This window comes from Antechinus flavipes, chromosome 3 (assembly GCF_016432865.1).
Source record: "Antechinus flavipes isolate AdamAnt ecotype Samford, QLD, Australia chromosome 3, AdamAnt_v2, whole genome shotgun sequence".
NCBI classification, from domain to species: domain Eukaryota; kingdom Metazoa; phylum Chordata; class Mammalia; order Dasyuromorphia; family Dasyuridae; genus Antechinus; species Antechinus flavipes.
In genome coordinates, this window is record NC_067400.1 from 167,227,418 (window position 1) to 167,234,094 (window position 6,677).

The 6,677-nt window shown below is 34.4% G+C and overlaps 1 long non-coding RNA gene across 1 annotated transcript; it reads right to left on the reverse strand.

Moving 5' to 3' along the window:
* Positions 1-4,437: 4,437 nt before the first annotated feature.
* On the reverse strand, positions 4,438-6,310 carry LOC127557829 (uncharacterized). The gene is made up of 2 exons (XR_007952640.1): positions 6,063-6,310; positions 4,438-4,758 (listed from the first exon to the last, which is right to left on the reverse strand). It is a non-coding gene; the product is annotated as an uncharacterized LOC127557829 (long non-coding RNA).
* Positions 6,311-6,677: the final 367 nt, after the last annotated feature.

The window sequence follows — 6,677 nt, forward strand, 5'->3', positions numbered from 1 at the left end:
GATGTCTGTCTCAATAGAAAAACCAAGGGAAAAGGATCTCTGCTATCAAAGAAGAAAGCTGGAACAAGGTATTTGAGTGAAGTGGGCAAAGTGTAAACATCATGAACTCTTTTTTTTCCTCAGTATTTTTAAGTTGTTCCTGCATAATTAAGATCCCTAATCATGTTTTGGAACTTTGCTGTAACATTTTTAACTTGATTCTATAATTCCTAGAGGCTAGATTCCTCTAACATTCTAAAAAGGTACCATTGCAAAAAGTTTAAAGAGATTAGTAATTTTAAAAAGACTTTGTGAACAGCTAACATTTATGATATAATAGCAAGTTTAGTAGTCATCAAAAATTGGAAGCAAAGTAAATGACCATCAATTGGGGAACAGCTAAATAAACTGTTGTATGCAAAATACTACTGTGCTATAATAATTGATAAATAGTATAAATACAGAGAAACACTAGAAAAATGTATATGAGTTGATACAAAGGAAAATAATTAAAGCCTGGAATTCTACCTACCCATGGAATACCATGTAAATTGGAAAAACAAAAGAAAACTTAATTCTATTCAAGTATAATAACTAAGTTTGTCCCCAAAGAAAAAAGATAACAATATAGTTCTTTTTCTTTTTCTTTTTTCTTCTAGTCAGTCAATTCACATTTACCAAGAAAGTATTTAGTATATGTCAGGTATTATGCTAAGTGCTTGGGATACTCCCTCTCTCCCCCCTCCAAAAAAAAAAAAAAAAAAAAAAAACAAAGATAAAAGACAGTTCCTGACCGTAAGGTCACAATCTAATGAGGGAGACAATAAGCAAATAACTATGTACAAACAGGCTATATGTAGGATAAATTGGGAAAAATCATCAGAGAGGTCACCAAAATGGGAAAAGTGAGAAGGAAAATGTTTAAGATTAAAAGAAATATGGAGCATGCCTTCAGAGGGCACAAAGTAAGAGGCAAATTAGACGTGGAATAAGACACTGGTAGGGTTATACAATTATGGATGAAAATAAGGGATTTGGCAGTGGGCACTAGGGACTGAAGTTTATATATTAATAGCCAGAGCTTCAGAATTACTAAGTTAGGAAGAGCATAAAGGAGTGAAATATGCTAACCATCGAGAAATTAGTGGAGTTGGAGTATCAATGGTTGGGAGAGTGAGAGATTTGTTGATAAAGTCATTTCAATCATGTCCAATTCTTCGTAATCTTAATTGGATCCTCCCTTTTTTTCTCCAGATAAAGAATCAAGGCAGACAAGGTTAAGTTACTTACACAATGTCATGGAGCTTGTAAATGTCTAAGGCCAGATTTGAACTTATGGTCTTCCTGATTCAGGGCATTAGTGCTCGATTCTCCACTAAGCTTTCCCTGAAGGAGATATATCAGAAAACAAAAGTTATAATGCCTGACTATTGATGGGAAGACACTTTACTAATTATCAAAAGAGGAGAAATAAGCAGATTGTCAAACTATAGTTTTTGGTTTGGGGCTTTAAAAAAATTCCTGTAAAATGCATAATTGAGAAAATGATTTATAAAATCATAGAGAAGGAAAGAAGCAATTAGTAAGTCAATGTGGGCTCATTAACATGAAGTCATGCCAGATTATTCTCATTTCTTTTTTTGACAAGGTTACTAGACTAATATGATCATGGGAATACTGTGGACATACTATGCCTAGATTTCACTGAGGCATGTAATAAAATCTCCCATGACAACTTTGTGCATAAGATAGATAAATGTGAAATGACAGATAAGTGAGCTTGAAACTGGTCATATTCAAAGAGTATTGATTAAAGTGTTTAGTCAATCTGTAGGTAGGAAATGCACTAATGGCCTGGCCTTGGACCTATTCTACTCTACTTTGGTTTTGAAATCAAGAATGTGAATAAGGTCTAGAGAACATGCTATCAAGTCTGTCAATCTTATGAAACTAGTAGAAGCAAATTAGATTGCCAATATAAGAATGAAAAGGATGCAAACAAGCAAGAACAGTGAAATGAGGCAAATGAGATGAAATTTAATATGGATGAGTATAATGTCCTACACTTAGGTTCTAAAAAGATAAAACTAAATAAAAGCAAAATGAAATAGAAGTGAGTAGAAAGTAATTCATAAAGGTTGAGTTTTATGGACTATAATAAACTTGATTTGAGCTCATGTTCATGGCAGCAGAAAACAATAACATATCTTGTAATCTTTGGTTATATTCATAGAAATAGTGTCCATAGTGAGGTGATTGATAGTTATTATACAAATGAGGAAACTGAGGCAAACCAAGTTAAGGTATTTGTCCAAGATCAGGCAGTGTCTGAGGTCATATTTTAACTCAGGAGAATGTCTTTTGGACTCCAGGCCCAGCACTCTATCCCCCTAGCTGCCTCCAATGTCTTGAGTCCCAAATAAAGAGCTGAAGTAATGTGAGTCATTAAAAGACATAGAGATAAATTTTAGCTCCATATGATAAAACTTCCTAACAATTAGAGCTATCCAAAATGGTCAACAGATATGAACAGGCAATTTTCAGATGAAGAAATTAAAACCATTTATAGTCATAGGAAAAAGTTTTTTAAATTATTATTTATCAGAGAAATGCAAATTAAAGCAACTCTGAAATATTACTATACAACTCTCCGATTGACTAAAATGACAGGAAAACATAATGACGAATATTGAAGGGGATATGGGAAAACTGGGACACTAATACATTGTTGTTGGAGTTGTGAACTGATTTAACCATTCTGGAAAATAATTTGCAAGTATGCTCAAAGGGCTATCAAACTGTGCATACCTTTTGATCCAATAGTGTTTCTACTGGGTTTGTAGCCTTTAGAGATCATAAAGGAGGGAAAGGGACCCCCACGTGCAAAAATGTTTGTGGCAGCCCTTTTTGTAGTGGCAAGAAACTGGAAACTGAGTGGATGTCCATTAATTGGAGAATGGCTGAATAAATTATGGTATATGAATGCTATGGAATATTATTGTTCTATAAGACATGATCAACAGGATGACTTCAGAAAGGCTTGGAGAGACTTAAATGAACTGATACTAAGTGAAATGAGCACAACCAAATCATTATACAAGGCAACAACAAGATTATACAATGATTCTGATGAATGTGGCTCTCGTCAACAATGAGGTGATTCAGACCAGTTCCAATGATCTTGTGATGAAAGCCATCTGCATCCAGAGAGGGGACAGACAGTGGGAATTGAATGTGGACCCCAACATAGCATTTTCACTCTTTTTGATCTTTGCTTGCATTTTGTTCTCTTTCTCACTTTTTTTTTCTTTTTGATTTGATTTTTCTTGTGCAGCATGACATTTGTGGAAATATGTATAGAGGAATTGCACATGTTTAATATATACTGGATCACTTACTGACTAAGGGAGGGCGTGGGGAGAAGAGAGAGAAAAATTAGAACACAGGGTTTTGTAAGAGTGAATATAAAAATTTATCCATATATATATTTTGAAAATAAAAAGGTTTAAGTAAAAAAATAAAAAAATAAAAAAAAAAAAACAATTAGAGCTATCCAGAAATTAAATGGTAAACTCTAGGGATTAGCAAGTACTCTATTCCCAGAGGTCTTCAAAAAATGATGAATGTCTATTTGTTAGAAATGTATTAAATAGGATTCATGCTTTTGCTAGAGATCCCAATGAGGTCCTTTCTAAATCTATGATTCTATTATTTTGTTTTTTATAAACAGAGAAAGCCACTTTTAGATTTTAGCCATATTTTAAAGTAAGCCTTTTTTCCCCTATTTCATAAGTATGGTTTCAAATGCCTCTGTTATTATCTTATTTCAATTTTAGAATTTGTTGTAGTCTAGCACAAAATGACTGGCATTTTTCACTCCAGAAGAGATTGTAATAATTGCGCCATGTTTCCCTCTTATTTTTCAGGGTTATAAGGTAAATAAATTAATTAGCTAATGAGAGTAAGGTACTTTCAGATCTTTGGACAATTTGCACAATTTAAAGTTCAATGATCATTTTTCTAGGATTCCAATCTATCATAAATATTTTCAGACTCACCACATAGTGAGTTCTTTGGAAGCCACATGGGGTCACTGGAATTATGTAGATGAAAACAAAAGGCCTATTTCATAATCCAACTCAACCCAACCCATAGAGTCAAATTACAGACATTTTTCTTTTCTTTTCAAAAAAACAGTGAGCTTGTTAGGGCAAGCTGGGCAAGAGTCCCAAGCAAAAGAAACTTAAGTCTTCAAAGTATCCTATGAATAATGAATGGGGCTCATGCAGACCAGGGAATCCTAGTGAGATTATCACTTATAACATACATTATGTGGGGTGATACCTAAATGAATGATACTCCATTACTTATACAGAAATCATCCCTGTAGCCTCTAAGCATTTTTATAGCATTAATTATTACTCTATTGCACAACAGAGAAAAATGAAGCACCTAAAATTTTATTACTTCCCAACATCATCAACTTTTATTGAATCCCCACTGTGCTCAGAGTACTGAACTATACAGCTTGTGGGCCCAATGCTCCAAATTTGGCCCAGATTTAATAGCAGTAGATGGAGACATAAATGGGTTTTTCTTGTTGTTGCTTCTTGAATCTGCTGCTTCTCCATTTCCATAGCCATATCCCCAAAGTGAATGCTAACCTTCCATATCTGGACTACCCCAATAGCCAGTCCATTGTCAGTAAATATCATCTTATCTATTGTTGCTTTGCTCAGTTTTCTTCTTTGAGTCTTGAATCTCTCTCAACAATTCACGCTGAGAAAAAAAGAAAAAGAGAGAGAAGGATGGAGAAAGAAAGAAAGAAAGAAAGAAGAAAGAAAGAAAGAAAGGAGAGAGAGGGAGGGAGGGAAGAAGGGAGGGAAGGAGGGAAGGATGGGAGAGAGGGAAGGCTGGGAGAGAGGGAGGGAGGGAAGGAAGGAAGGAAGGAAGGAAGGAAGGAAGGAAGGAAGGAAGGAAGGAAGGAAGGAAGGAAGATGAGAAAACCAAAAATGTTCAAAAATGTTAATGCTCAATATTGGAGGAGCTGTAGGAAAATATGCACACTAACACACTTTAGATAGAAATGTAAATTTGTGTCCCTATTCTGGAAAATAATATGCAATTATATAAGAAAAACCACCACACTATTCAAAATCCTGTAACTCATCAGTATCATTACTGTGTTTATTTCCAAAGAGCCACAAAAAGGGAGTTAGTACCACAGTAAATACATGTCCTAGAATCAGGAAAATATGTTAAAATTCAGCCTCAGTTACTTATTAGCTGTATAACCCTGGGCATGTCATTTAATATCTGTTTGCCTCATTTTTAAAGTCTTAAATGAGGATAATAATAGCACTTACCTTGCAGGGTCATTGTGAGAATTAAATGAGATTATATTTTTTTTTAAAGCTTAGTAGAAGGGAGGGAGGGAGGTGGAAAGGAAGGAAGGAAGGAAGGAAGGAAGGAAGGAAGGAAGGAAGGAAGGAAGGAAGGAAGGAAGGAAGGAGAAAAAAAATACTTAAGACCTGATTCTGTACTTGCTAGGTCTATGTCCTTGGACATTACTTCTCTGGCTCTGGGGGTTGGGATAGAAAACCTTTAAGTCCCTTCTGCCTCTGTATCTACTGTTCTTTGCCCTTCCAGATCAATGTTCATTTTCAAGAAATATTCCAAAAGAAGCCCACCTAGCTCTAGGTACTTGAGTATCTCCTCTTATCAATTTTGAGTTCTTCATGGCTAAATAAGTATCTGCACATTTGTCACTTATAGGATTTCACTACTTCTATCTTTAATGCCATCATTCTCTCAGATACCAAATTTCAACTCCCAGAGTCCTCTTAGTCTCATTTATCACCCTGTAAAGGTCAGAAAGGAGAGATATCAAACAAATTTTTGCCAAGCTCCAGGATATACTGAGATAATGCAAAAATTTAGCACTTCAAAAAGTAGCAAGGCACTAAGGTTAAAAAATGACTAGCTGTATGGCCATGGACAAGTTATTTTACCTCTCTAACCTCATTTTCCTCATCTGAAAAATAGAGCACATCAAATAAGAATAAAAATACTATATAACTCACAGGTTTATTGTGGAGATCCAAAAAATATTCATCCAAGGTGTTTTCCACATTTTCAAGGTAATGAATTTGGAAAATTTTTGTTATTATGATTGTTGTTAAATATATTTATTATGGCGTTCAATTTTCAGCTGACCTGTTATTCTCAAATTCATAGTTCAGCCTTCTTTTGGTAATAGAAACCTCACTGTTATTATCTCTTTTGGAAATAGAATGTTCCACCACTGGGGTGGAAAGATAGAGATGGCTTTGCTGAGATATGAGTATATATTTTATGTGATTTTTTCATTCTACAATATGACTAAGGAAGGGGGGAAAGTTGTGAGAGAATTCTTAGTATATTCCTTCATTTGTTTATCTTTACATAGTCCATACTCAATTTACAACCATGTCTTAAAATCATTCAATTTTAAAACTAGAAAGTACATTAGAGACACTATTGTCCATTCTCTCATTTTACAGCTTAGAAATTTGAAACCTATGGTGTTTAAGTGATCTGATTAAAATTAATCATCTTGTCATAAACAAAGCTGATATCCAAAATCATGTCTCTCAACTCCCTTGTCTTACTTTCATCCCATGCTCTTAGTTCTTTCACTACATGCCTTTCTTTCTATC